The sequence below is a fragment of the Somniosus microcephalus genome, chromosome 10, assembly GCF_052327205.1.
Source record: "Somniosus microcephalus isolate GS21.2 chromosome 10, FLI_Smic_1.0, whole genome shotgun sequence".
Lineage (NCBI taxonomy): Eukaryota > Metazoa > Chordata > Chondrichthyes > Squaliformes > Somniosidae > Somniosus > Somniosus microcephalus.
In genome coordinates, this window is record NC_140996.1 from 151629604 (window position 1) to 151651427 (window position 21824).

Sequence of the window (21824 nt, forward strand, 5' to 3'; positions counted from 1 at the left end):
ATTGACCCCAATATTTATGGGGTGGTGTGGAGGGTGCGGGGGAGTGCGGTAGTGTGGCACAAACCTGGCAAGGCAGGGGACACAGAGGTCCTGCTGAATTTAATGGCAAGACCTCATTATAATTTGGTTCCCACCCGGGAGCTGGCCAAATTGACAGACACCGTTGAGAGAATCTGTGATCACAGAAGGGAGGCCGAATGCTTCCATGAGGGGCCGGGGGGAGCACCCTTGCTCCTCCTGGCTCACAGGGAGTGCTGTAAAAGGCACTTAACTTGTTGAACCTGCAGTTCCTGGCTCCCTTTCGCTGTTGGGATTCCCGACCCCTGAGAAACCCAATTGTACTGTGGGAGCCTGATGTAATTATGTTAATAGGGTATCCTGCCCGGGACACTTGCATGACATGAAACCCAGTGGGATGCAATCCCCTTTATAAAATTTTTAACTTCCGCCCCTCATGGGGGGGTTAATATTGAGGCCAATTGTAGAAAGAATATTGGAAAAGGTGCAAAATAGATTCACTAGGATGACATCAGGGATCAAAAGATATATTTATTTCAAAAACTAGGACTGTATTCACTAGAGAAGAGAATGTTAAGACAAATCTAATTGAAGTGTTCAAAATTATGACATGATTATTTCCACTGGTCGATAATCAGCAATGAGAGTCCATAAACTCAGGGTTAGTGTTAGAAGCATAAAGGGGAGTTTAGAAAAAAAATCTATAGAAAAACTTTTCTTTATTTTTCAAAGGAAATGGCTTCTGCAGCAGATGTGAAAGATGTACAGACACTTGATGCCAGAAATATGAAATGTCAGTAAAATAACAGATCACATCTAAGTAATCTCTTATGATTTTAATTAAAATAGTTTACATGAATGGTCAAGTTCAAGAAGAAGCAGAGTCATCCTACAAAAACACAGATGTAGATTTTAAAATTTAACACCTAAACACAGAGCTTTGCAGGACGGGATTGCGTATCAGGTATTTCAGGGTGAAGATTATCATGGTCTGTACAACTCTCCAGCCAGTCATTTTAATGCACAGAAAATTGTGCAGAAAGCCCTGACCTCCACGTCTGAGGTTCTGATATGAGCCCCTGTTTGGAGAAGCTCTGCGACAGGAACGTTCATTTGTAAAATCCACCCTCGAGATCGTAACCAAAATAGCACTAATGAGAATTTTAACTTTCTGCTATTGCTAGTCACTTGAAGAAACTTGAGTGAGGGTTACAGAACCAAGGCGCGTAAATGGAGTTAAGATACAGATCAGCCATGATCTAATTGAATGACAGAACAGGCTTGAGGGCTGAGTGGCCTACTCCTGTTCCTATGTCCTATGATACATTAAGGTAAATTATTTTCAAACAGAAGTTGTTGTTACCTGTATATTACTAGCTTTGAACAAGGGGTGTCTTTAGACTTGAACTTGAAACTGGATAAGCTGCAGTAGTTTGGAGGATTGAGTGGTGTCATGGGCTAACACACTGCCCTTTTACCTCTGGGACAAGTGCTGCAATTAAATTCTAATTGTTGGGATGAAAATGATTTTACTGCCAGTTGAAAGGGTCTCACGTAAAATTAATCTTGGTAGTCTAATATAGGTAATTCCTAATTACCTATAATTTAACATAACTTGGAGATCTGCTGAAGGATGACTGGTGTGGGGAATTGAAAAATTCACATTGATGGAATGGTATGTGCTCTTCTGAATTTTAGAGGTATCATATTGTTGGGGAAAAGTAGAGGGACTGGAGAAGTAATTTTCACTTTGGGCGCGGGTGGAAAACTGGCGGTTACGAATCAGCCGCTTGTTATACACCCTGTCCAATTTTCCTTTCCATTGCGTAAATTGATAATTAACCCCCATAACTCTGCACTTGGCCTGTGCCATACCCAACCTGATCGAACTTAATAGAAGGTAAATTCACTCATTCTATGCTCCTAACGTGGAGCCTTACCCACGGGAGCAACTTTCAGGAAGTCATTAGCTCAACATGCATGATTTTCCATATGTTCTACCAGCAGGAGACATTCAGCGTCAAGAATACATAATGAGAAAATTTGCCCAAAGTGGAAAAGTGTTCCATTCCTAACCGTGAAGGTTATTTGGCCCATTAAAGATGCTCATTTTATAGACTATGTGCAATCTATGTCCCCATGGACTTTATTTGAGCTACTTAATCCCCTGGGGGTATAAATACTTCCTGATCTCAATGGTAGTCCAGAATATTTATCAATTAACGCATCTCCACTATTTGCCATTGGTTGATGACCCTCCACAAGCACCTGTGTCCCTTCCCCATAGGTCCTGCAGAAAAGGAACAATTGCGTTCCATGGGTTTTTGGAGCATCTCTGTCTATACCCATCGTTATAGCTTCCAGTTTATTTGCAAACAAATTTATCTATCTTTTTTCAGATGGAATTAATTAACATAGTATTAACTGCTTTTGCTGGGGATCTGATCCACAAATCCACAACTCCATGGAGAAAGAATTCATCTAATCTGTAGTGTTTCTTGAGGTTTGTTAATTTTGAACCTATCCTCTAGTTCTGAGCTCAAAATCCAAGTCAAATAGCTTGTTTACATCTACATCATCTACGCCTCCAGCATTTTGGCTTCATGAACACTCAAACTGCACAGGCTTTGAACTTAAAACCTGAAAGAGACAACAGATTACAGAAGCAACAGATTACTGTGAGCCAAGGAGCCTGTGATATCATTGAACAATTTTAGGCATCAGTTCAAAATGTTCTTCCAAACCTCCACAGGCAGTCGTCCACTAGTGTTTCAACTCAGTGTATCACAGGGGGTAAATGATTGCGCCTGTAATTCTCAAACAATGAGCTCCTAACCTCGGCCCTGTCATCACGGGGAGGTAGCAGGCAAAGGTGAACTGCTTCCGTACAGAGATAGGAGAAAGAGAAAAATGGACAGCCTATCACAGTAAGCCACTCTGTGCGGCCCTTTGTAGCTTAGCTCATCCAAAGCCTCAGATTAAACCTCCAGCCCATCACTGAGGCTTGATGAGAAAAAGGGAGAAAAATGACAAACTAATCTACAAAAATGAATTTGCATTTAGGTTTTCCTATTTGGTTCATTAGTGAGTTTGTATGCCGTAAAGAATGGGTAGGAGTGTACTACAAAGCTTAATTTGGAAAGTCATCAGCACCTGAGGAACATGGCTATTGTGTGGGACAAACTCCCAATCATGTTTTTAGATTTTATAAAAAATATGTACTGTGTTCTTTCCCCTTCCCCCACTGTTGAGCTTTCCCATCATACTCAGTTTTGTTCTGTAATTTTGCATTGTTTGACACAAAGTGCGCATTTTTCTGTGTGTGATCCTCCCACAAACTACAAATGATAGTTCCTGCAGACTTTTAAGATGAGTGCAAGCAGCTGACAAGCAGACTGCGGAGCTAGAAAAATTCAGCCACAGAATTGGCCCCACACAGGTGGAAACTTGTCACCTGGAATGTTGCTCAGGAGCTTATTAAAAGCAACACATCACAGAATCCTTTCAAAATAGCCAGCTTCATGAAAGTGGTGATTTCTTTAAATATATAAGCATGTGTCTAGATATAGCCTGGAAACAATACATTTCTACAACTTTCAAACAGCTCATTCTTTGAGCTAGTCAAAAATATCAATGAAGAGGGAGAAAAGCTAAATATTTATCTACAAGATGATATACCCTTTAATGGCTCATTTTAGCTTTGAAGTAAAGCTTAAAGGAATGTACAGAACTGCACATTTCCAGACTATGAAATCTTAAAGTAAATTTAAAGTGTTTGAATAATACTTCCAATACGGAGCTGTTGAAAAGACTTGTGTCAGAACTGAGTTTAACATCATATTGGACTTCAGAAAGGAGAATTTTTCTTAGAGCTTAGAAATCTTTTCTCCCTAACAGAAACCTTGGAGACAATGGGCAGGATTTTCATTGTGCTGTGGAGTCAGGATTGGAGGCGTGCGGGGGGTTAAAATCCCAAAATCAGGGGTCCTGACACCATCCCGCACCCAACCCGCCTCCATGCCAGTTTCAAAGGAGGCGGGTACCCGCCCCGCACTGGGACCCGCCTATCCGAGGCGGGAAGGGATTAGTGCCAATTAACTGCACAGGCAGTTTTTAGCCTAATCCCTATTTTTAAGGTTGAACTGTGGGATTCCCGATGGCTCCAAACCACGCCAAGTTAGAGAAGCCGGGCCGTCGGGTTGAAGGGCTTGGAGGGGTCGAGATGTCAGTGTTCAGGTGAGTGATGTATGCATGAGTGCAAAGGTAAGTGTGTTTGGTGTGTCTAAAGTGATTAAAGAAGTGTAAATTACCTTTTCTTACCTTTTCAGCCTTCCTTCCTTTAGGTTCCAGGAGTCCCTCATCTCACCGGCACAGAAAGCAGAATGGCTGCGAACTGTCAAAAGTGACAGCCTGCAGCTTTTTGTGCAGGAGAGATTTCTAACTGAGTCTGTGGAGAAGGACTCAGTTAGAAGTAAGGCTGTCATTGTTTGACAGCTTCAAAAGCTGTGAAACGCTGATATTTCATCTGTCAAAATCTCTTGACAGATGAAATTTCAGTCTGTGACGTCACCTGTTGCCGGGTGGCCCTTAATTGGCCTGCTGAGCCCGCTGAGTGGGCTCAACAAGGTCAATCAAGTTAAAATTGCATGGATTGGCCGCATCTCGATGGAGGCGGGACTACAACCCTGAAAGTTGTAGTCCCACCTCCAACCTGACTCCTGAATGAAAATCCAGCCCAATGTCATTTTAGAGCCCATGGTTGCTGTTGCTTTGATTAAACCTTTCACCCAACACTTATATCTATTGCTCACAGAAAGACATGGTGGTTACCATAAGCAGACCATGGAGGTGAAATTGGTCTTTGTCAATCACACCTATAGCAAATCAGCAGCCTGTTTTACACCTTCCATTTAAGTCAATGAAAAAGTAAATCGAGCATGAAGTAAAACAAGCTGCCAATTCACTATGGGCCCATTTCATGCTACTGCCATAGACCAATTTCGTCCCCAAGACTCTTATGAACTGAAGCCTGTGTCCATTATACTTGCTATGAATGGGATAGCATGCCTGAGGACTAATAATGATACATTAAATTACAGTAAAACATGGGTTGCCCACCATGATCTCCTGTCTACTTCAAAAGATTAAGCCATACTGTTGGACCATTACATTCAGACTAAAATTCACTGTTTGATAGCTTTTGCTGGAAATAGATAATACACAGAATTTTTTTCAAGATACAAAGGAATAAGTGTTACAACAACATAAACTATAACCAACAAAGTCACAAATAGATGTCACAGACCATTTTTTATCTGACCAGTAAACATTCTATTCATACCACAGCAGTAGTTTTGGCTAATTCTTAGGAACACTGAAACCCTTTTTTCCCCACAAGTATGTGTTTACTTCCACAGAGCTGAAGTAGTATCTAAAAACATGGTGCAATATGGTTGGAACTGGCCGTTGCAATGAAACACATACCTGGTCAGGCAGCCAAAACTCCTGCTGTATTCAAAGGGTGGCACACAACAGTGCAAAAGGCAATCGTCCTGTTAAATGGCATAAAGTTAAATGGGTGTTAAGCAATATATCCCAGGGTAATGAGTGTGATATTAAGTATTTTCAGTACAAATCCTGAAAAAAATCCCCTTTTTGTTGAGTATACAGGCTGCTTCTGCTAATTCAAAGTTATGTTCCCTCCACCCGCCAAAAAATCAAATTATTCAGAAATGTGAATTAAACAATTGCATTACAATGGCACAGCAATCCTAGTAAGGGCAATTCAAGTTTGAATTACCCAGTAATTCAAATAAAGCAACTTCTAATTAACAGGGGTAGATTAAAGGCACATTGAAGTTTATGAATCTATAAAGTATTGTTTTACTCATTCTAAAATTTTGAAGACATTGTGGCAGAGCCATTAAGGGACTCAGATCAACTGTATATAATTCCCTTTAACAATGTGTTAGCTACAGCCTGAATCTGTATCTTTGTATATACTGTTTGCATGTGCAGAGCGCGGTCCCTTTAAGAGCGCGGGCAAACGCGATGACGTCATGCCGTTCATCACGTGATCCCCCAACAGGGGGAAAAACGTGATGACGTCATGACACTGGCCACGGGACCGCCCAAGCAGTCCTCATGGAGCCTCCGAACTGACTAGACCTGTATTCGTAGTTCTCATGCTTTTGTTTGTTAAACTCAGTTAGTTTTACATTAAACATCTTTTGATTGACCGCCTGAGTCGACCTCAGTCTTTTGATAGGAATTAGACATTCCTACATTGGTGACCCCGACTTTTGCGAAAGGTTTTCACAGAAGGAACGAAGCATGGAAACAAACGCCGTTACATTGCAGCTACCGCAATTCTGGGAGCAACAAGCGACCTCGTGGTTCATCCAGGTTGAAGCCCATTTTGCACTACGGAACATCGTTGTGGATCAGACCCATTACTTTTACGTGGTCTCCGCACTCGGCAGCTCCACCGCCTCGTAGATCATCAGCCTGCTTGAGAACCCCCTGGACAACTGCAAGTATGAAACACTCAAGGCACGGTTGTTACAGGTCTTCGGGCTCACGAAGTCGGAGCGCGCCCGCCGACTGCTCGCTATGCCCAGCCTCGGGGACTCCAAGCCATCTGAGCTCATGAGCCAAATGCTCATGCTCCTTGGCTCCGAACCGGAATGCTTCCTCTTTAGGGAGCTATTCCTTAGTCAGTTACCGGAGCAAGTACAAGCTGCCCTGGCCAGGTCCGAAGTCACAGACTGCGCAGCGCTTGCTGCCGAAGCGGACAAGATTTTCGCGGTGATGCAGCAGTACTGCGCTGCCACGAGGCGCCCATCCCCCACAGACGCCGCCCCGGCTCCTCAACCCGTGGGGCTGTGCTTCTACCATGCCCGTTTTGGCACAAAAGCAAGATGTTGCCGCCCTCCCTGCAGCTCCTCGCCCAAAACAATAAAAACAACAGCAACTCTGCCAAAAGAGGAACGGGTCTAACGGGTGCCCCGCGGCTGTGATGGCAATCGGAAATTCAGGCAAGCTCCTGTTTATCACCGACTCCCTCTCCGGTCGGCGATTCCCATGCGACTCCGGGGCGCAGTGTAGCATCCTACCTGCGTCAGCTCTGGATGTACAGGCTGGGAGGCACTGCCTCTCCCTCGAGGCGGCTATTGGTGGGGCTATTCGGACCTTCGGCAGATGGCGGGTCCAGGTGTACTTCGGCGGCCAGCGGTTTTACTGGGACTTTGTTACGGCCAAGGTCTCTCAAGCCATCCTCAGTGCGGATTTCTTGTGCGACAACAGTCTCCTGGTCGATGTAAGAAACCGACGGTTAATCAATGCGGCCACGTTTCACTCTATCCCTTGCCACCGCAGTAACGCCATGTCGCGCACCGTCTCGTGTGCTTTCCCGACTCCGGATGAGTTCACTCGCCTGCTAGGCGAATTCCCAGACCTGACCAGACCCACCTTCTCCTCCACGGCCACGAAACATGGAGTCGAACACCACATCACCACTACTGGCCCCCCCGGTCTACGCACGGGCCCGGCGCCTCGAACCTGGCAAGCTCACAGCCGCAAAAGCGGAGTTCGCCACAATGGAACGCTTAGGGATTATTCACCGGTCGAATAGTCCCTGGTCTTCGCCTCTCCACATTGTCCCGAAGCCTGGCGGCGGATGGTGGCCATGCGGCGACTACCGACGCCTAAACGACGCCACTAATCCTGATCGGTACCCGATCCCTCATATCCAGGATTCCTCTGCCCATTTGGCAGGAAATACCATTTTTTCCAAAGTCGACCTTGTCCGTGGCTATCACCAGGTCCCGGTGCACCCGCAAGACGTCCGGAAGACTGCAGTCATCACCCCATTCGGCCTTTTCGAATTTCTGCGGATGCCGTTTGGACTGAAGAACACTGCCCAGGCTTTCCAGTGCCTGATGGACTCCATACTTCGGGACCCCCAGTTCATATTCGTCTACTTGGACGATATTCTCATCGCCAGCCCTAACAAGGAGCTGCACATCTGTCATTTACGTACCCTTTTCCGGCGCCTCAGCCAACACGGCCTGATCATCAACCCGGCCAAGTGCCAGTTTGGCCTGCAACAAATTGATTTCCTGGGGCATCGCATCACCTCGGAAGGAGCAGTTCCTTTGCAAACGAATGTGGAGGCAGTAACATCTTTTCCACGCCCGCAGAACATTAAGGCCCTGCAAGAATTCCTCGGAATGGTAAACTTTTACCACCGTTTTGTGCCTAAGGCAGCACTGCTCATGCAACCCCTATACGAGGCCCTCAAGGGCAAGTCTAGCAAGGATCCGGTAAGCTGGACGGTCAACATGGACCGTGCTTTCGCTGACACCAAAAGCGGCTTGGCCAACGCGGCCATGCTGGCGCACCCGCTGCCAGGAGCCACCATCGCCCTCACCACCGACGCGTCAGACTATGCCATCGGCGCAGTACAGGAACAGTGGGTGAACGGAACGTGGCAACCGCTGGTGTTTTTCAGCAGTCAACTACGGCGGAACGAGCGAGCGTACAGTACCTTCGACCGGGAGTTGCTGGCTCTTTTTCTGGCCATCCGCCATTTCCGGTTTTTGTTGGAAGGACGTCCTTTCACTGCTTTTGTGGACCATAAGCCACTAACTTTCGCTATGGCCAAGACCGCCGAACCGTGGTCAGCCCGACAACAACGTCAGCTAACGTTTATCTTGGAATTCACTACAGATATTCAGCACGTGGCCGGTAAAGACAACCTGGTGGCAGATTGCCTCTCCCGCGCGACCGTTCATGCGGTCCAGCTTGGCTTCGACTATGCCCTCATGGCTGTAGATCAAGCCTCGGATCCGGAGGTGCAGGCTTACCGAACCAGCCCCTCTAGCCTCCAAGTGGCCGACGTCAAATTCCATTCCGCAGGCATCACGCTACTTTGTGACGTCTCCATAGCAGATCCTCGCCCTATCGTGCCGGTCGCCTGGCGCCGCAAAGTGTTTGACGCCATACACGGGTTGTTACACCCTGGAATGAAGGCCTCGCAAAGGCTGATGTTGTCCAAGTTCGTTTGGCGGGGCATGCATATGGATGTCCGCGACTAAGCCAACACCTGCGTGGTCTGCCAAAAGGCTAAGGTGCAGCGCCATGTCAAAGCTCCATTGGCCAACTTTGCAGTTCCGGAACGATGGTTCGACCACGTGCATGTGGACCTGATGGGGCTACTTCCACCTTCCCATGGGTTTACACATGTCCTAACGATGGTAGACCACACCACTAGATGGCCAGAGGCAGTTCCCTTGTCATCCACCACTTCAGCAGATGTAGCCAGGGCGTTCATCTCCTCTTGGGTCACCCATTTCGGGGTACCCGCGGACATCTCTTCTGACCGTGGACCGCAGTTTACCTCTGAGCTCTGGAACGCAGTGGCTCAGGGGCTCGGCATCAAGCTACATCGCACCACAGCCTACCATCCACAGGCAAACGGCCTGTGCGAACGATTTCACAGGTCGCTAAAAGCCGCACTGAGGGCCAGCCTCCAAGGCGCTGGATGGGCAGACACGCTACCGTGGGTCCTGTTGGGTCTTCGCACGGCACCCAAGGAAGATCTTCGCTCGTCCTCTGCAGAGCTAGTCTATGGTCAGCCGCTGCGAGAGCCAGGGGACTTTCTTCCAACGCCAACAGAACCATGGCCCACATCCGACCAACTCCTCAGCCACCGGGAGGCAGCCAGGTGTTTTGCGCCAGTACCAACATCGCATCACGGCTTTCAGAGCTCCCACGTCCCAGCAGAGCTGAAGAACGCCGAATATGTGTTCATCCGCCACGACGCTCATCGGGATCCGCTCAAGGCCCCTTACACTGGTCCTTTCCGCATGCTAGAGCCAGGAGACAAAACTTTCTCGGTGGATATTGTAACGTCCATGTGTAATTGAGACACGGACTGCAGGAGTTGGTTATAACAGGTGTTTACTGAATGGAGACAAAACTGGAACTACTATACAGGCTTATATACAGGGGTGGTCACTACTGGTACTGCAGTATACAGGGGCTGCAGAATATAGTTCCTTCTTCAAAGTACATACACTACAATTCCTCCCCTTTTAGCAAAACAGTACATAACATTCGATTAATAATTGAATAACATATTTACAATTACAGTTGCTATATACATTAGCTGAAGTTAAGCAATTATAAATTCAGTCTTTGAGGAGGCTTCCTGATTCTGTCCGGATAACGCCTCTTTGAGGTATCAAGTTCTTCTGGCAAAGTTGATTCGGGATCAACGTCGTTGTTTGGTTCGTCTGCTTCCAATATCACCGATTCTGAGGTAGATGCAATTGGTACTTCGGTTTCATCACCAGGTGTATCGGATCGTGGTCTGGATTTGACGTTTTCCAGTGACTCTAGAATCTGGTCAGCATGGCGTCTTACAATGCTCTCTCCAACGTCCACGGTATACATTAGGGGTCCTTGCCGTGTGCAGATCGTTCCTGGCTGCCATTTCTCTGTGCGGTAGTCCCGGGCCAAAACTGGTTGACCTATCTTAAAACTCCTGGTTGGCCTTTCATTCATATTCTGAAACTGCCTGTTCTCCACATCTCTTCTGATGTTTGGCTTAACCAAATCCAAGCAGCATCTTAGTCTTCGATTGAAGAACATCATGGCTGGAGTTTGGTTGGTAACCGCATGTGTCGCATTCCGGTAGGCAAACAAGAAGTTATCCACCTTGTGTTGTAGGGGTATGTCTTCATTACACATTGCCTTGATAGCCTTCTTGAATGTTTGAATGAACCTCTCAGCCAATCCATTGGTGGCTGGATGATATGGGGCGGATGTGTAATGCTTAACACCATTGTTCTTTAAGAACCTCCGGAACTCTTCAGACACAAACTGTGGTCCATTGTCGGAGCAAATCTGTTCAGGCAGCCATTTCTGGCGAATATGGTTCGTAAGACTGTGATAGTTTTTTCTGTGGTGGTTGAGGACATTTTTATTACCTCTGGCCACTTTGAATGTGCATCCACTGCAATTAAAAACATCGAGTCCATAAATGGACCAGCAAAATTAATGTGTACCCTTTGCCATGGAGATGAGGGCCACTCCCATGGATGTAGAGGGGCTTGTGGTGGGGCGTTTTGGACCTTCTGGCATCCTGTACAGCTCTTGGTCATCTCTTCGATTTCTCTATCGATTCCCGGCCACCACACAAACGCTCTGGCTAAGTTTTTCATTTTTACCCCTCCCAGATGACCCTCATGAAGCTCATTGAGCACTCTATCCTTCAATTTGGGTGGAATTACTACTCTGGATCCACACATCAAGGCTCCCCTGCACACTGACAGCTGTTCTCTTCTCAGCGAGAATGCTGGCAGCAGTGGTTCGCCATGTGCTGGCCATCCCTTCACCATTAAATCATAGACCCTGGAGAGTGTCAGGTCATTTCGTGTTTCCTTTTCTATGTTTGCATTCGTCACAGGTAGACATTCGACTATGGTCGAGTGGAATATCTCCACAGGATCCACTGCAGGTGCTTCTTCCACCATCGGCAATGGTAGGCGCGACAATCCATTAGCATTCCCATGCTGTTTAGTTCCTTTGTACTCGATGTCATATTGGTGTGCCCCTAGGAAAAGGGACCAACACTGTAGCCGTTGTGCTGTCATTATCGGGACGCCCTTCTTAGGGTTGAAAATGGAGACAAGAGGTTGATGATCAGTTAGTCTTCTTCCCGGACCTGCAAACTCGTGCAATGTGTCCCATCTTTCCGCATTGCCTGCATGTTTTGTCCTTGGACCAGCAGTCCTTCTGGTCATGGGTTGTTCTGCTGCAGCGATAACATTTTTCAAATCCCCGTGTCATTTCATGGGTGCCGTATTCCTGTGGCTTTTGCTGTATTTCCGCAGCTCCCCTTGCTGCTGCTTCGTGCGATACTGCCACGCTGAAAGCCTTATCTAGCGTCAGCTCTTTCTCTGAGAGTAACCTCTTCTGGGTTCCTTCACTCAGGAGTCCACAGACAAATTTGTCCAGTAGGGTATCTGCCAGTCCTGCTCCGAACTGGCAGTGCTTTGATAGCTTGCGTAGTTCCGTAAGGTAATCAGCATTGCTCTCATCTTTATGCTGATTTCTCTTGTGGAATTTAAATCTTTCTGCTATCAGCTGCGGTGTAGGATTTAGGTGTTCCTGTAGGATATCAACAATTTCGTTAAAACTCTTCACCATCAGTTTGACTGGAGCGATCAGGTTCCGCAGTAGGCCATACGTTCTTGCGCCCATTAAGTTTAGTAATACCGATGCCTTTTTCTCATCAGCTACTTCATTTGCCTTGCAATATACTTCGACTCTTTCCACATACGTGGTCCAGTCTTCTATTGCATTATCGAAGGCAGTGATATTGCCAGCCTTCGGCATCTTGGAGATCTTCTTCCCCGATTGAACAAAATGGCGCCTCCCGCGCTTTGCCTTCTTCCCCACTGGATTAAGATGGCGCCTCCCGCGCTTTCTGTCTTTTCCGCTGCTGCTAGCGCTGTTGCTGGTGTTTTTATGCCTTGATGGCGACACCCTATGGTCTTCGCGCACTTCCCCCCCGCGCTGCTGCCAACGCTGCTCTCCGCGGTCCCCGTGGCAAACTGCAGCTCCTCGCAGCTTTCTGCGCTTCTAATTTCTTTTATTTTAATTACTGTTCCCGTCGTCAGAGCAGACCCTATGGGACACTTTCCTCCCTCTTCTCGGGTCTGTACGCTGACCGACTTTGTATCACCGGCCGCGCCCTGTGTGCTCCACCCTCTCTCTCTCTCTCCTCTTTCCGACAACGCTGCTCGGCCCCGTTGAAAAGCCATCCGATCGAGCTCTAGCCCGCCGCAGCCCAGGAAGGATCAGTGTACTACCTGCCACCAGCCCGATTAGCTGGAACACCATAGACTGGATAACCAAGCCCAGCTCTCGACAGCCTCTCCTGCAAATCTTCGAATTCGATGAATCAGAGGCGGTTGCCCATGGTCGACGCCCGTTTCTTCTGTTTGTTTTTTTTTTCTTTTTGGATTTCTTCCTTCTGGCCTCGACCTCTAACAACTTCGCTTCAGGGATGGATCCCCGTGAGGTGGTGCAGAACTGTAGGTAAGTTCGGATCTGTTCGTCGCCAGTGTAACGTCCGTGTGTAATTGAGACACGGACTGCAGGAGTTGGTTATAACAGGTGTTTACTGAATGGAGACAAAACTGGAACTACTATACAAAGTTGCTACACAGGCTTATATACAGGGGTGGTCACTACTAGTACTGCAGTATACAGGGGCTGCAGAATATAGTTCCTTCTTCAAAGTACATACACTACAGATATCGGAGGTAAACCGGATCACATTTCGGTTGACCGGTTGAAGCCGGCACACTTGGACCTTGACCGCCCTGTCGAGAACACACAGCCACCAAAACGCGGTCGACCGCCCACAGTCGCCGTGCCAGATCAAGTGCAACAACCCGCCAGCCTGCCCGCCGTCCAGCAGCTTCCACTTCAGGTGTACAGAAGTCGCTCTGACAGGCTTGTCAGGCCTCCTCGCCATTTGACTTTTTCTGTTAAAGACAATTCTGGGGTGGCGCATGTGGCAGAGCCATTAAGGGACTCAGATCAACTGTATATAATTTCCTTTAACAATGTGTTAGCTACAGCCTGAATCTGTATCTTTGTATATACTGTTTGCATGTAGAGAGCGGTCCCTTTAAGAGCGCGGGCAAACGCGATGACGTCACGCCATTCATCACGTGATCCCCAATGGCGGGAAAAACGTGATGACGTCATGACGCCGGCCACGGGACCGCCCAAGCAGTCCTCGTGGAGCCTCCGAACTGACTAGACCTGTATTCGTAGTTCTCATGCTTTTGTTTGTTAAACTCAGTTAGTTTTACATTAAACATCTTTTGATTGATCGCCTGAGTTGACCTCAGGCTTTTGATAGGAATTAGACATTCCTACAACATACAAATTGTTTCAAACAGAGACAAAGGCCTAGAAATTAGTCTTGGGTGGTGTGCAAAATGATCGGCATTGGATCGGCCATCCGTTAAATGCAGCGCTTGATATTCAGTTCTGTTGACTGCAGTGGAACTGAATATCAGGTGCTGCATATAATGGTGGCCGATCCAATACCGCCTGTTTTGCGCCAGCTCCTAAGATGAATTACTAAGCCAAAGTACCTTAACTGTAGTGCGGTGTTCATCTATATTCTCATTTATTCCTATTTTAGGCAAATCATTCACTGTCAAAGATTAGAAAATATTCTTAAAAACTTCAATAAAATTAGAAATAGGCTAAGACATTTGATTAGTGTATCAAAAGGAAGAATAAAAGGAGGTAGGTCGATGATTATTTTCAAATGAGATCAAGATGAGGAAACAATCATTCAGCAGATTGTCAAGCCATCCCACTTCAACTTTTAGACAATGATTTTTATGGGCTTTTGGACATCAGTGAATATTTCAAATAAGGAACCATAGCCTAGTTTCATTGAAAGTGGCATTGATTTATCCCAGGAATGTTCAGCTCCTTTATTACGAAGACTCTTGAGAGCCAACCAATGTGCCAGAGAGATATCCTTCAGGTACTACTGTTGATTAGGTACAAACATCTTTCCAAGGCAGCTTATTAATGTGCCAGAGTCTAAGATGATTGAGCCTGAATAACTTTTAGCAATACTGTACATATTAGGTCAATAATTGTCAGGGAATAATGCTAAAGTACTAAAAAGAAAATCTTGGAAACAATCATGAACGAGGCAGTTGTGCAATGTTTTAACAGTTTCCATTCTTGACTTGGTCTTTCATTATTAACTCTCACACAAAAGCTGCTTATTGTCAATATCTTACAACAACAACTTGCATTTATATAGTGCCTTTAATGTAACAAAACGTCCCAAGGCACTTCACAGGAGCGTTATCAAACATAATGGCCCGTATTTTCCAATCGGAGGCTTCCTACGTGCGGAGGCCTCCGATCTGGAAAAAATCTACGCCCTTACCTGAGGGCTCCCGAGGTCCGGCCATTTCCGCTCCTGGGCCTCTCCATGACAAAATGTGCAGGGCCCAGGTATCCTCGGGGTGCAGGCGGTTCGCAAGCATCCCTGGGATTACATGGGCCATGGGAACCAATGGGAGAAGGGAATCTCCCTTCATACTTTTGACAGCTTAGACCTGTCAAAAGTATGAATGGAGAACACACCAAAAAGACATCAAAACATTAAATACATTTTTTTTAAATCACCTTTTTAAAATTAGTTAAAATTACATTAAAGTAAATATTTTAAACAAAAATTGAACTTTTTGAAAAAAAGTTAAAGTTTTTTACTGGGCTAAAAATAAACGTAACTTTTTTTAAAGTATTTTTAAATTATAAATGAGTGAAACATTTTTTTTCCCACTTTTTTAAACCATTCTGCTGCCTGCTTTTACTTGGCGTAAGATTTTTAAGTGATTTCAGCAGGTGGAGGATTCTTGACAGATCGGAAATGCCGGTTTTCAGCGCATGCGCTACGGATGCCTGAAACCGGCACTTGTGAGGTCCCGACGGGTGTACACACCCATAGGGATCGGAAAATATGGGCCATTTTGACACCGAGCCGCATAAGGAGATATTAGGACAGATGACCAAAAGCTTGGTTAAAGAGGTAGGTTTTAAGGAGCATCTTAAAGGAGGAGATAGAGGTAGAGGTAGAGAGGCAGAGAGATTTTGGGAGGGAAGTCCAGAGTTTAGGGCCTAGGCAGCTGAAAGCACGGCCGCCAATGGTTGAGTGATTAAAATAGGGGATGTTCAAGAGGCCAGAACTGGAAGAGCGCAGAGATCTCAACAACAACAACAACTTACATTTATAGAGTGCATTTAATATCGTAAGATGTCTCAAGATACTTAACAAGAGCGATATCAGTAAAAATATTTTTGCCATCAAGCCACAGAAGGAGATATTAGGACAGATAACCAAAAGCTTGGTCAAAGATGTAGGTTTTAAGGAGCATCTTAAAGGAGGAGATAGAGGTAGCGAGGCGCAGAGGTTTAGAGTGGGAAGTCCACAGTTTAGGACCAAGGCAGCTGAAAGCATGGCTGCCAATGGTGGAGTGATTAAAATCAGGAATGCACAAAGGCCAGTTTTGGAAGAGCACAGAGATCTCAAAGTCTTGTAGGGTTGGAGGAGGTTACAGAGATAGGGAGGGGTGAGGCCATGGAGGGATTCGAAAACAAGGATGAGGATTTTAAAACTGAGGCATTGTCAGATCGAGAGCCAGTGAAGGTCAGCAAGCACAGGGGTGATGGGTGAACGAAACTTGGAGTGAGTTAAGGTACCGGTAGCAGAGTTTTGGATGAGCATAAGTTTATGTAGGGCGGAAGAAGGGAGACCGGCCAAGAGAGCATTGGAATAGTCAAGTCTAGAGATACCAAAGGCAGGATGAGGGTTTCAGCAGCAGATGAGCTAAGGCAAGGTTGGAGTCAGACGATGTTACGGAGGTGAAATTAGGCAGTCTTGGTGATGGAGTGGATATATGGTCGGAAGCTCATCTTGGGGTTAAACACAACACCAAGGTTGCGAACAGTCTGGCTCAGCTTTAGACAGTTGCCAAGGATGGAAACGATGGCCAGGGAACCGGGTTTGTGGTGTGGAGCAAGGACAATGGCTTCAGTCTTCCCAATATTTAGTTGGAGGAAATTTCTGCAGATCCAATATTGGATGTCGGACAAGCAGTGTGACAAATCAGAGCCAGTGGAGGAATCCAGAGAGGTTGTGGTGAGATAGAGCTGAGTATTGTCAGTGTACATGTGAAACCTGATGTTGTGTTTTCAGATGATATCGCCGAGGGGCAGCATGTAAGTGAGAAATAGGAGGGGACCAAGGATAGATCCTTGGGGGACTCCAGAGGTAATGGTGCGGGAGCGGGAAAAGAAGCCAATGCAAGTGATTCTCTGGCTACGATTTGATAAATAAGAATGAAACCAAACAAAAGCAGTTCCACCCAGCTGGATGACGGAGGAGAGGCATTGGAGGAGGATGGAGTGGCCAACTGTGTTGAAGGCTGCAGATAGGTCGAGAAAGATACAGAAGGATATCACGGTCACAGTCACAATGAATGTCATTTGTGACTTTGATAAGGGCCGTTTCAGTACTGTGGCCAGGCCGGAACCCTAATTGGAGGGATTTAAACATGGAATTGCGGGAAAGGTGGGCACAGATTTGGGAGGTGACAAAATGTTCAAGGTCTTTGGAGAGGAAAGGGAGGTTGGAGCTGGGGCGGTAGTTTACAAGGACAGTGGGGTCAAGAGTTGTTTTTTTGAGGAGAGGGGTGCTGATGAGGTGAGGGTGGAACAGTACCTGAGGAGAGGGAATTGTTAACAATGTAAGCTAATATGGGGCCCAGGAAGGGAATTTGGGTGGTCGGAATAGGATCAAGGGAGCAGATGGCAGATCTCATGGACAGGATGAGCGCTCGAAGAGAGCAAGACATGAGATGGGATAGAATCTGGAGAAAGATGTGAGTTCAGGGCTAGGGCAGTAGGGAACATTGAGAAGTTTGGCCTGGTGAGCTAAGGGAAGGGAGGGATGTGGCAGAGGCAGCTGAACAGATGGCAAGCTGAGATTGCATGACAGAAGTCTGAGCTTCCAATGCAGCACTCAGGCATTGGGTGGGTGTTACTTGTGCTGCAATAGAAGCTGAGGCATCGGACATCAGACACTACATCATGGTTGGTTTCAAAGGTATGCTGCTGGAGAAATCATGCAAATGTGCAAGCAGACCGAAGTTGGTGCCTGCCCGCATATCAATCAACGGATGCAGATTAATCCCGCATCACGATTGAAGTAAGATATTAAAATTGGGCATAACAGGGCATGACAAACAGAATTCAATTGCAGCCACAGAATGTTTAAAGATGAAGTGTGCTAATTACTTGTATGTTTAATTGCAGAAATGATTCTACCAGTTTGGAGAGATGAAACTTACAAAAGGAGATACTGGTATGATTCATTTCCAGGAAACTGAACCTTACAGAGGCAGAAGGAGCATGACTCGTTTTTGGAGAAACGAAACTTAGTAGGGGCCAGACAGGGTATGACTCATTTCCAAGAAATCAGCAGACCAGTATGACTCATTCATGGGGAAACAAAACTTATCCTATATGTTACACTGTAAGAATAAGACACTCCCAAATAGTGATTAACGTATAAACTTTTAAATCGATTGGATCTCTGAGGAGGTATGGCTTGCAAAATGTATATAACTGTGTGGATTTTGAGAGGCTCGTTGGAGTTTTGGTCTTGCGTAGGGACGCAAGAAGTACTCCCCAGGCCTGAATAAACCATTTTGATTTCAATTATTGGGTCTGTCTTTCTTGCAACAAGCCGGTGACGTCAACCTTGTATATCACTTGGTCCGCACTTTGGGGGCTTACATCAACGATCCCGGCGCGCTTTTACAGGGGTTATCCAATTTAACCCCCATTGTTTTATAGTAAACTAGCAGATCTACTGTGGCATTGCTCATACTGACTCAAAGCAAAAGGGGGCTAAATTGGATAAGGCCCGAAAACGTGTGCAGGGATCATAATGAGTGATCTGCCTGAGCCCGTTGATAGTTGTGCAGGCTGCGCACAAAATTCATGCGGCCTGCTCATTAACATGATTGCAGCGCTGAGCCCAGTGCTAAATGCACTGCTGGTTGGCTCAGCGCTCAACAAGGAGCCCAATATCATGGGAAGACTGCTCTGTATTTAAAGGTTGTCTGTAGAGTGAAAGGCTGTCTGCACTTCTAAACAGGGAGGTGCTTTGTGAGAGAAGTACCTCATTCTGACTGGAGCTGGAATTAGCAATCTCTCAACAGGGCAGAAAAAGGGCACCTCGGTTCTCCGACACTGCACTGGAGGCCTTGGTGCAGGGGGTCTATAGGAGGAATCAGGTCCTCTACCCGCAGGGGACAGGAGACCTTCCAGACACACTGTTTGAAGGCAGTGGGAGGAGATCACTGAAGTGGTCAGTGCCACCAGTCTTTCCCCCAGGACATGGATCCAGTGTTGCAAGAAGTTTAATCACTCGAGTGGTCAAGGTCAGTGAATACATCTTCAAATGCCATATCCCACCAACTGCACCACTAGCCTCACACACGGCTCAATGCACCACATCCCCATCACTTACCTACCAGTACTCTCTAGCAATCATGACTCATACCTCACAATCATAGTTTCACCTCATCCTCATACACTTACCACTGCTGCAAGCTTCACACCCATATCTCACACCTTGCACATATTGCCAGCTATTCAACCATGACAGGCACATCACCCAAACACATTGCACCACACTCACTGACACACTTCCCTTTCTCTTGCAGGCCATGGTGGCTCACAACTGGCATGAGCAGGAGCAAACAGGCGCGAGGCAAGCTCGACTGCAGAACTTGACCCAGCTGGAGGAGACAGTTCTGGAGATAATAGAAGGAGCTGTCACTGAGGCCATGGCGATCAGCGAGGCTGAAAGCATTGCTGATGACCGTATGCTCATACCTAATCCTCCTTCTCACATCCCACTTCCCCTTCATCCCAGAATCTCTTCTCACTTACAAGCTGCTGATGGTGTAAGCATGCACATCTTGCTTTCCCCTCCTTCCTGCACCACAACCCAAGCCTTGTGCCTTTCTCCTTTCAGATACGCAAGAACTGCCAGCAACTCAGCCTGTGCAGGAAGAAGTAGAGGAGAGTGATGGAGTAACTCTCTCTGCCTCTGTGTAAGTTTCTGCAAAAGTTTGGAGTTTTCTACAGTTATTTAAAGTTGGTGAGGTGACAGGGAGTGGTGCTGCAAGTGGAGAAGGCCTTGCTTTTGAATTCAAAGGTTCTGTTCAGACCATTTGCTCCCAGTCATGGGGGCTCTACTTGCAGCCCCCCTGTGCTGGAGCATGACAGGGAGATAGAGCAGAGGCAGCAGGAAGAGGACATGCAGCTCGCAGAGGGAGGAGGCGGAGGGGCAGGAGGGCTCTCAGCAGGAGGCCTTATCCACCTAGGGTCTTCCACGAGAACTTCTACCTGCACTTAAACCAGGAGCAGTATATTCAGCGGCTCCGCTTCACCAAGGAGGTGGTCACAGAACTCTGTCACCTCTTAGAACCAGTCCTGCAGCCTCAGAGCAGGGCGGTGACGGCTTTGACAGTGGCCCTCAAGGTGACTGTGGCCCTGAATTTTTTTGCCAGCAGATCCTTCCAGGCTGGAACAGGCTGTAAAGGAAAAGCCATATTTCAGAAAGATACACCATCCTATGAACAGATTTCTGATATTATTAAAACATGACATACTGGGTTTAAAAATCTAAAAAGCCTCAATGACACAAGCTGTCAATACAGGCTTCTGAGATAAGATGAAGTGTTAACACAAAAGTTGTAAACACCACACAAGCTTTTGAAATGGGAATTGATTGTTAATACTGAGACAAAGGCCCTTTTGAAGAAGCAAAGGCTTGCTTCCAAGGAGTCTGCAGTTTGGAACCAACACAATAGCAATGCCCAAGTAAAGTGTTAAAAACTGCCACTTCGAACAGAAACATAGAACATTAAAAAAACCATGTGCCTTTGATAAAAGTAACATCAAATGAGAAACAGGAAACACGATTATATATACAACCAATTGAAGTAGCTAAGAAATGCAACAAACACCCTAGTTGAAGTGGTTTTGATTTACACATTGTAAAAGGTATAAAACAGAAGACTTTGAAAATATGACTTCAATAGATGACACCAAGCAATCACATTGTGTTTGTATTGAAAATGGAACAGTTTGGAGACATGACGTCTGCTAATCATCTGGCATTATTCTCTGACTATATAATCTGTGTCTATAGGCATCTCTCCACTTCATCTGATGAAAGAGCAGTGCTCCAAAAGCTTGTGATTTCAAATAAAACTGTTGGACTATAACCTGGTGTTGTGTGACTTCTTACATTTGTCCACCCCTGTCCAACACCGGCATCTCCACACAATAACCAGTTAAGCCAATATTAAGAATTGAATTGAAGTCCTTCGTAAGGATGGCATCAAAGAGATAAATCTGTAATAACCACTTTTTTATGATAAGTGAAACACCTACACAACAGACAGGATTCTGAGAGTTGGCAGCTGAATTGGCAGTAAGATTAGAAAAGAATTCAATAGAGAATGACTAGAGATAATTAGCTTACATCAGCAGAAAACTTCAAAAAATAAACCACAAAAAAAAGTATAAAAATATGGAATTTTCAAATAGAAAGTCAGAAGTCACTAGAAAGGGCAAGCAATTCTCAACTGCAGAGGCAGGCTCTGTAAGTTTATAACTCTTTGAGTCTCGGGGATCAAAAAGGTACTCTTATTTGATTTTTGTGGATATTCTGGATTAGAAATAATAAGAAATGTAAAAATGTACGAAGTTAAGATTTGAGAATAAGGATCTCTGAGAATAAGAAATGTAAGCTATTTGTATTTTGAATTGTTAAAGTTGCGATTGACTCACCAGCTGTTAACTGGATGTCGGCTCTTAAATAAATCCATATATTTTTAGAATTGTCTCAAATAGTATTTCTGTATCAAACTCACAAACTCAATCTCTGTACACTCTTTTGTGAGGAGCTGCAGAATTCTGGGGAGGGTTTCCGGACCCTCATAATATCCGGAAGGTTACAGTCTAGTTAAACTTATTAAAAGTGCTATCTGGAAGACGGTAAAAACTTCAAGTTGTTCCTTTCCTTTAGAGAGAGATAGCCTGGACCTTTAGACCCAATTAAGCGTCTTATAGAATTCGGCTATCTCTAACTTCAGTTGAACGTG